This window comes from Phalaenopsis equestris, unplaced genomic scaffold, assembly GCF_001263595.1.
Source record: "Phalaenopsis equestris unplaced genomic scaffold, ASM126359v1 Scaffold235001, whole genome shotgun sequence".
NCBI classification, from domain to species: Eukaryota; Viridiplantae; Streptophyta; class Magnoliopsida; order Asparagales; family Orchidaceae; genus Phalaenopsis; species Phalaenopsis equestris.
In genome coordinates this window covers 303,907-311,045 of record NW_018252894.1, presented here as the reverse complement: position 1 = coordinate 311,045, position 7,139 = coordinate 303,907, and the positions used below count along the sequence as shown (strand labels likewise).

General features: G+C 35.3%; 1 pseudogene; it reads left to right on the top strand.

The window, feature by feature from the left end:
* Positions 1-7,139, top strand: part of LOC110039067 — a 38,697-nt pseudogene that overhangs the window by 11,248 nt on the left and 20,310 nt on the right.

Here is a 7,139-nt window from a genome sequence, read left to right as displayed (position 1 = left end):
TCTACCTCCATCGTTATCTACCTCAACTCTCTTCACATCCCTGCAGAATTTTGCATTATGCACAAAACTCCACAAAGCTCTACAAATCTTTTTCAACAAAATCAACATTTCCACATGACACTCTACTACAAATTCAACACCACAAGCTCTTTGTAAATTTCAATCCTTACATCTTCGAATCAGTATCTAAATACTGATTCTCACATTTCGAGGTCGATACCTAGATGTCGACTTTCATCTCAGAATTGATACCTACATTTCAATTCTCACCATCTTCAAATTGATACTTACATTTCAATTCTCACATCTTCAAATTGATACCTAAATTTCAATTCTCACATCATCGAATTGATACCTACATATCAATTCTCATAATCCTCGAATTGATACCTACATTTCAATTCTCACCATCTTTGAATTGATACCTACATTTCAATTCTCACCATTTTTGAATTGATACTTACATTTCTATTCTCGCTTCCGAATCAGTCCTACATTGTTGATTCATTTCATTCGAGGTCGGTCCTTACATTCCGACACCCTTTTTTGAGAATTGACCAACATTTCAATTCTCATTCCTGAATCTGTTTTACACTTCTGATTCATTACATTCGAGGTCGGTCCTTACATTCCGACATTTTCTTTTGAGAATAGATATACATTTTAATTCTCAGTCCTACACTTCTGATTCATTACATTTGAGGTCGGTCCTTACATTCCAACATTCTCTTTTGAGAGTTCATTAAAATTTCAACTCTCATTCCTATATTTCTAATTCATTACATTTGAGGTCGGTCCTTATATTCCGACACTCTCTTTTGAGAATTGACATACATTTGAATTCTTAGTCCTACATTTCTGATTCATTACATTTGAGGTCGGTCCTTACACTCCGACTCTCTCTCTCTCTCTCTCTCTTTGAATTGATATCTGAATTTCAATTCCCACATCGGGGTCAACACTTAGATTCTGACTCCCATCCTTTGGAAATCTTTAAAATTTCATAACTCAAAGTTCGCTCTCCAATCCCCAGCGAGAGTTCCTATTTCTCGACTTGATAAAACTCACACCAGCTAATTCCCCGGCACAAAAAAATCACACACACGACCCTACACATATTTTCGGGTTTGTTGACTTATAGGTTGTATTGGTTTTTGGTGATCTAGTCGGTCAAAGCCAATACGCGTGGTGTGCTTGCCCAACAAACCACACATATTGGGGGTCCATTTGTTGACCTCATTTTTGGTTGAGGTTTAGTTTTTCCCCTTTTAGTAGCCTAAGGTCTAGGTCTAGCCATAGAATGGTCTAGCCATAGAATTTTTCCTATCGACTATTCTTAGAAAACTAGACATGGAACCCTCACCATTAGAAATTTTACCCTCTTCTTTACTCAACTTGAAGTGCCACATGTTGGTCCAACCTCTAGCATTTAGTAGGTGGGATCACTATGGTGGAAACTTAAGATGAGTCGCCCTTAGGACAGTTGAACCTTAAGGTTAACCCTGGATGTTGGTCTGGAGCTAAGGCACTCACTACACTCATTTAAACTCATATACACCCACATTCACTCACAACCCTAAACTCAAATTTCTAGCTTAGATCTCTTGATCTTTTGGGATAGTTATGTAGATCGTGCCCTAAACCTACTAGCCCAAGGGCTATGGTTTAGCTAAGACCACCATGTAGAGGACCCAAAATGGGGATTCCATTGGTCCATGGCTTTTTGGTGATGATTGGTACCTCAACTCTACCAAAATACCCATCTTGGCCTTTTACCCCTTAAACACCTCCAAATTACCAGAATACCCCTCTTGGACCCAAAATTCCAAAAAATCCAAAAATTCCCAGAAAATCCCAATAAATCCTAAATACTCCTAATTGCATTTCTCTAAACTATCACATGACCCAATTTGGCCAATTTGATCATCTTTAACCAAATTGACCAATTTGGCCAATTTGATCATCTTTAACCAAAACCCCCAAATTTGCCTTTAAAGACCCAAATTCCCCAAATTCAATTCAAATGTCCATCAATTTGACCTCAATTGACCTCAATTTCAATCCTTAACTCAAATTAACTTTTTATATGATCAAATTAAATGAAATTCAAGCTCAATTGGTCCATGATTTGAACCCAATTTTGAGTTAGGTTAAAGCCCAAATATTGACCATATGACCTAATCTCACCAAATTGAACTCATATCCTAGTCAATTGGCCCCAATTAATGTTGAAAAATATTCATAACATCCTTATACATAAACATAAACCATCAATTGACCTTGGTAAAGCCTCACATCCATTTGATTTGATTTTGACCTAAATCCAAAATTCCCAAGTTTAGCCCCAAATTGGCTAAGTCCCCAAATTTCACCCAATTGATTGCCTTAACCTCCAAATTGGCATCCAATTCATGTTTAAAACTCTTCATGAGGTCCCTATTGACCTTTTACAATAATCAATTTGGACTTAGCCCAAGTCTAACCCAAGCTAGACCCAAGCCTAGCCCAACAAAAGCAAATTGATTAAGGTTCATAATTCGCTCAAATTGACCCTTCAATTGAACTCAAAACCACTTACATCCTACACCAAAGTTGTTTCTTATGATCATATACACCATTATTTGGGGCCAATTAACATGGCTAACCTAGCCCAAACCCAAATTTTGATCATTTGCACTCACTTGGACCCATGCACTAAATGTGACCTAACCACCCTAAAGTCACCAAATTAACTCCACCCCAGCCATTAGTTGGACTTAGTGACCAGTCCAAACACTATGAAACCACCCAAATCAAGCCATGGACCAAAGGAAACCCAAATTAAGGGATATTATTTCCAAAAATGTACATGCTTAAGATATCTTTGCCAAATCAAAGCACATTTGCATTAAATTGTTATGATGGATTCCTATGGGTTCTCTTAGCTCCAGCCACCTCCCTTTGGCCGGCCGGCCAGCCTAGTGACTGGAAAAGCACAAAACTAAGAGCCACCCCCATGGCACCTCACCTAAATCAGACCTAGAGGCCAGCTCATCCAAATCAAATTAAAGATCTCATTTGCCCTCCACCTAAGCACCACAATGCGCCCAAACTTGTGCTTTGAGAGCCACCCCCATAGCCATTTTTCTAAGAACTCAACTTCCACGGCCATGGGAGGTGTGCTGAAATTTTCTTGCTGAAATTTTTTCAAACTTCTCACAGAGCTTTCCTAAGATCCCCTTAGTGCATTCCAACTATTTTCCCCCACCAATTCCCACTGACTATTTTCATTCCAACTATTTTCCCCCACCAATTCCCGCTGTCGGAGCTCAATTTTGAGCTTGAAAACTTGCCGGAAACAAGGACAAAACCCAATACACCTCCACAGTCCACCAAACTCAAATTTACTTCACCCACACCTTCACAACAGAGAAAGAAACTAAAGACCCATCAAATTACCAATTGAAATAGCCTCCACCATAGCTCTAGACCAACACCTGAAATTGAGATTGGTCGAATTCATACCTAGGCCTTACACCAAGACCATGGACTCAGTACCTAGCCTATTTGGACCCTAACGAATGTGTCGAGCCCCTCTGATTGAAGCTTCACTTCTCAGAGCAAAGGTATAAAACTTCTCCTCCTCCCGAGCTCATTTTAATTCTCCATTTACATAGGCTTGATTTCATGGTACATTAACTGTATGGATGTGTTCGTCTCACTTAGACGAGTCCATAGGATCAAACCCAAAGTGATTTGGTTGAGTCTAAGTTAAGATCTTAAGGTTTTAGTGTCGATGGTCACGAGATCATTCTATTAGGGACGATGACGGAGAGCCGTTTGATCAATCGTATATCAAATGGACAGAGGAGATTGAGCCGGACAGCGCTTGGGGACATAAACAGCGGGCCGAGTCAGCAAGCTACGTGGACGACGACGTCCAAACAAAGCGTGCCACGCATGCCTTCGTAGTCGTCGTAGGTTGAGGTGGTACGCGCAGTTTAAATAGATAAATATGGCTTTTTCTATTTATTTAAATACCCCCAAACCTAGAAAATCTATAACTTTGTGTAAAAAAATCACAAAAATAAAATAAAAATACCCTGTTGCTCAGTGAATAAAGGAGAACAATATGGAATAAAGTTCAAGACCATTTTGTGCATATTTTATTTTTAATTAATTAAACAGTATTTTGAATCATTTGATTCTCCATGCATATTGGGGCATCACCTTGGCTTGAAATTTTGGCATGTTGCAGCCTCTATCAAGGGAGATATTCTCTGATTTTTCTAAAGCCAGAGGAGGTTCCAATACATAGATCCATATTTTTCAAGTTATTCAATATTATTTCTTTAGAATAATCATGAAAATTAGCATATTGACTAGAAAATCCTAAGAAAATTTTGGAAGGTCCACCATGACTAGAGAAACCTTTGGAAATAGTTTCATGGTTCAATTCATTTAAATTACCCTTAAATTTTACAAACACCAAATCACTAAGATAATTAATTTTGGCAAATATAAACATTTCAATGACTTGATTTTTGATCTCCACTATGATTTATGATCCATAGAACTCATCATAAAAATTTTAAAATATTTTGAGTTCATTTGATAACTTAAGTTGATTTTTAAAAATAAATATCACTTTTGACACTTAAATAATTTTTTTAAAAAATAAAATATAACTCAAAAAATTATAAGACTTAGTTTTTTGAGTTCACTGTGATCAGAGATATTTTATAAAAATAAAATTATAATTAAAAAAAAACTTGATTTTTAGCCTATTTTAAATATTTAAAATAATTAAAAATTCATAAAAATCAAAAAATAATAAAACTCATGAAAATGTTCTAAATTACTTCCTAATCACTTAGGAATAATTAAAATATTTTTCCTGACTTTCTTAATAAAGATATTGAATTTTCAAGCTTAAAATAATTTTTGAAAGGCTAAAAATGAGTTTTCTCTTAAATAACTCCAATAAATCTAAAAAAAATAAAAAAATTATTAAATTTGCTCCTCTGAGTTCTTTGACCCTAGGGAGATTTTTCAAAAATAATAAACTTAACTTTCACCACCTAAAGTATTTTATTTTTATTAAATAACCCAAAACTTAAAATAATTCTAATAAATCACAGGGAATTCACTAAATTATGAAATTTTATTCAAAGGCTTCTCTGGTTTAGGTCCACCTCCAGTAAAAATTTCAAGAGATTATAATTTACCTTGGTCAAGTTAGGAATTTTCTTTGAAAAATCCTATTTTTGCATAAAAATAATTATATAAAATAAATTAAATTTTGAAAAACATTTTCTCCTCTCATGTCTTAATTGACCCATAAATGAGGTCATTTGAGGTCATATCCTCATGGTGCAGTGCATTCAAAGTCATTTGAATTGAATTTGACAAATTATGAAGTGTTAGAGCCTAAGGGGCAAATGTGTAACTTTCAAAATTTTGCCTTAATTAACATTTAGGCTTAATTCAAAGAGGAAAAATGGGTAACCCCTAATCTTAATAAATTCTTTTGATGTTTGAAACACCAAGGGGTTAATTAGTAGAAACCAATCTCACATTCTTAATTAAATTTCTAAATTATTAAAATTTGGATGTTTATTAAAATTAAATGATCATGGACTTAGGGGTATGACTTTTGAAGTCAATAATTAATCAACTTAATACCTCGATTTTGATTTTCAAATAAAATTAAAATCATGAATCAAGACCACTTAAAGCTTAACCCTTTTCAAAACTAAATAAGATACTCACCCAGGTCTTAAGGGCTTAGTGGTGACTTAGGCTAATTCAAAATTTACTAAATGAGGATTAGAGAAATGAACATAACATAATCAAACATCCTTGAAACACCACTAAACCCAATTAGGATTAAAATTTTTGCTAAGTGTTCAAATTACACTAACTTGCCTCTTTAAGGGTCTTCACCCGCATAATTTCAAATTAAGTGATCAATCACAAGTGATAATTACCCTATTCTTAGGGATAATTGAGACAACAAATGTTCACTGAGTATTAAGGGTATTTATAGGATGACTTATTATGAAAGTTATATTAGGAAATAATTTGTTCTTGTGACAAGTTATGAGCAATAAATTGCAGCGAGAGAGTAGCATGGACCTGCTTCTTTATCCAGATCTGTTGGACATCTCGGAGATCTACTAAACTTAATATATCTTGCTTGATAAAGTCATCCTTAATTAAACTTATAAGGACTTGCCAGGATATGAAAAAGGGTTAGGAAAATTACCAAAACCTTACTTTTCCTACTGTTCATAAACTGCCTTAACCTGCCTTAACATCTTAACATGCATTTCAAGCTTCAGGTGGTAGAACGAGAAGACTCGCCAGGTACACTTTTACAGTTTTCAGTATTGTCTTTCTTGTACTTTCATACTAAGTTTTTCATACTATACTTTTATACCTTTACCTTTAAATGTGCATGCTAAACAACGACGTCACCCTGCATGAAAACTAAATCTATTAGGATAGAAACATAACCAAAACCAAAACCAAAATCAAAACTAAAATCAACCAAGATAAAACTCACCGTCACAACATTCAAAATATAAAACAACCCAAAATTTAATCACAAACATCACACAAAACTACAACTTCAACTAAATTAAGATGTCTCTATCGGATGATCGGGAATCCCTCAATGGAGGTAACCTACGGTTGCTAACGAGGTTTCCTACGGTTTAAATGAAATTATGGAACTCATTAAGTTGAGTTTAGTAAGTTCATTTCAACTAAGTGAATCTAATAGAAAATAATGGTGCCGGAACGAGGGAACCGTAGGATCCTAACCGGCGTCGCTCTAATCAACTTTAATATGACCTCATAAAATTTAAAGAACTTCAACCATAGGGCCACCTGATTTGACATTATAACTTGACAAGCTATAAAACTCAAAGTCGTCGCTGCAAGGAGCTTGGAGCTAGCATGGTGGGCAGCACAACCATCTTCAACAGTAAAACCTGTCTTCCCGAGCTAAACCAATCTTCTTTCCTAAGACTTAAATAACAAAGCCATAACACTTCGAGGTTGCTTGCTTATGCAATGTAAATTTTCACCTTAAATCCTCACATTTGCATAGCCCTGCTATACAATATAAGCCCTAACTCGTCTTAGGATTCCGA